Source organism: Hylaeus volcanicus, chromosome 1 (genome assembly GCF_026283585.1).
Source record: "Hylaeus volcanicus isolate JK05 chromosome 1, UHH_iyHylVolc1.0_haploid, whole genome shotgun sequence".
NCBI lineage: Eukaryota > Metazoa > Arthropoda > Insecta > Hymenoptera > Colletidae > Hylaeus > Hylaeus volcanicus.
The window spans coordinates 4,264,907-4,267,973 of NC_071976.1; positions in this window are offsets into that span (position 1 = coordinate 4,264,907).

Consider the following 3,067-nt stretch of genomic DNA (forward strand, 5'->3'; position numbering starts at 1 on the left):
CTCTCTCTCTCTCTCTCTCTCTCTCTCTCTCTCTCTCTCTCTCTCTCGAAATTCTGATTAATAGACCCAAAGTTCCTACCAGGACTTCACTTTTTGCTGCCAACTGTAACTTGAGTTCTGACGTATTGGTTTTCAATCGAACGCGCGTCAGACCTGGAAGTTTTGACAGGTGATAGGAATAGTAGCGCGAGAGCCTGAAAATCTTAGGTAACCACTGATTATTCGACCAAAGCAGGTGAGCCAGAAAGTCACATATCCGAGACGTAGAGTATCGTTTACCTCGGTAAGGCGTCACGGTTCTCTTTGCGCTGTTGCAATACGCAAATCTGTTCTTCCAGAATATTCTATATACATATATCTATATGTATACACACACATTTATGTATACACGTACACGAGCATACATATACGTTGCAATCAGAGGTACGCGCGTCGTCTTTACGCTTACGTTTAGATCGTACCCGGCTCGAAACTTTTTATCTTGTAACAAATCACGCGAATATATACTCATAACGATGGTACAACGGCGAGGATGATGTATTTATTGTGGGTGTGCTGAGTACAAAACGTTCACAGGACCCGTGCGAAAGATGGGAGAGTTAGTTTTGTTTTAGCTCCGGCGTGTTCTCCGAGACGCTGGCGAAGATGAATCATTTCGAATCGTGCGAGAAGATAGTTTGTAATTTTTTTTTTTTTGATAACCGTAGAGTGGAAGTACCAAGTGCCAACGAAGATTTACTTTATTTATAAGAAACAAACATTTTCAATTAATATTACAAAAGAAACCAAAAAATGTTAAGAAAGGAATCAACAGTGTTTAACGTTTCATGTTTGACAGCTACCTTTTTTTCTAGCTTTGCGACAGTGACACGTGGCACACAATTACGAAAAATCACAGTGTGTTTAATCTTAGCATCTATGATATTTCCACTCATAAATTTTTATTGCGTCATTTGTGTTCTGATTTTTGATTTTCCGTTTCTTTGAACTTTTGAATCGTCTTACATCTGTCGCTTTGCCTCTTGTGAAATATTCTTTTAGTTTTTGTTTTGAAGGCACTTGAATATAATTAACGACAAGTTGTGTAGGTATCGAAAGTCAAGAAAGTAGAAATATTTGTTAATTGTTTGATTTTGTAATTAGTTAGGATTCCTTCGCGCGTCTCGTATGCTGACAATCGCTGACATAGGTCGATAAACGTAGCGATTGAGTACCCTAGGACATGATTGATTCATGCGAGGGAGAATTTTTGGGAAGAACGTTCTTTTTCCGCTCAGCTTCTCACACTCGGCCATATTTGTTGGGAAGAAATTTACTACAACGACCAGTACGTGTGGCAATGCGCTCTTGAAGTGGCACGAAACTCAATTTTTTATACTGTCTGGCCTGTATTCAGAACGCTCTAGTAGAACAAACTATACTCCTTTCATTTTCTTAACGGATATCGATTAATTGAGCTCTTCTCTTCCCAGAATTTGTCGCGAGTATTTAATCATTGATGTATAACGTGAGTAGAAAATTCGTTAAAAATGTTAAGATTCTAAGAAGATTCGATCGCGAAATTATAAATATTCTTACTAAAAATTTAAAATACGACGTTGACGAATTGTATTATTCGTATCGATTGGATTTAAATACGCGTTGAAACGGAATCGTGTTATTCGAATCGATTGGATTTAAACACGCGTTGAAACGGAATCGTCAGATGGCCGGGATTAATTTTTCCAACCTTGGAAATGTTTGAGAAACGAAGGCGTATCGTTTAGTGATAATACAGTGTTATGAATACGAGCCTTTAAGTTTATTCCGTCGCTCATAAGACTTTCTCGACTACGGTAGCATATAGTAATTTATTTTCATGCGATTTTTTAATGTCATTCAAGACATAGCGATCGTCCGAAGAGCTAGGAACGTCATATCAATCATGCAATCAAACATACACAAAGGAAAAAAAAGCGTATGCGCCTGTTGTCATGATTATTAATCATTATTATTGTTATTATTACTATTACGATTAAGAAGAGTACTATTACTATAAAGTGAGTACTGTCTACACCACTATTAGCTTTTAGCGTCGTCGATATTCTATATTATTGAACGAATGACGACAATGGTTAACGAATTGGCATTATTCGACTATATACGTATATTTCCGATTCTCGAAAGTGTGTAGAGTAAAAAAGGAGGAAAGAATACACTTTTTTTCATCGCGTTTTCTAATCGATACAATTGAGCGCCGTCTTCGTCTCCATGGAAATTGAACGATGAACGGTGTCCTCTAACTTAGATTTATATTCTCTTCTCTAGACTTTTACGAAGTTGTGAATCATGCATTGTGATATTACTGTATAGCCTACCTATTGTATATTGTTATAACATACATTACAAAATAGTATGTAATGTCACACAACTTTCCATTTTTACTTCAACATTTCTATATTTATCTTCATCTCTTCATATGGAATTATTGTAATAAAATATCATGAAATCTAACACCTGCGAGTACTCCCCCTTTCCCATTCAATTACTTCGATTCAAAATAATATAGTTGTAATTCTGAGAGTCGAGAGCATATTCTTATTCATTAAGAATAACAGGGAAATTGAAATGAAACAAGAAACTGTGTAATCATGAGAATTGAGTATAACGTTTTGAATTGATTAGTTATATGTTAAAAGGTAAAAGTAAGGAATGTAAAAAAAAAAAAAAGAAGGAGATATAAGTCTATTGCAAAAAGGTGGTGCAAAATATAAATTTTTAATTGAAAGAATTTGTTTAAGAAAGTTTCCCAGGCATTTTATACTATATTTCAAGTTTGACATATCATACAATTCAGTTGTCAGAGTCTATAATCTATCTACATTATCAATTCGAGAAAATGGCTGGTCTTACTTACCTTATCAACCCTAGAAGCTTTTCTACCCCTGGCATACCGACCGAAGAAAATAATTTATTGATTTTTTGGCGTCCGTGCAAAGTCGGATAAAAATCTGACTCGACTACTTGGTTCAGGTCGATTCAGATTTCTCTGTAATTTTAGGCACGTTATTAGTTATTATAGGTAAAT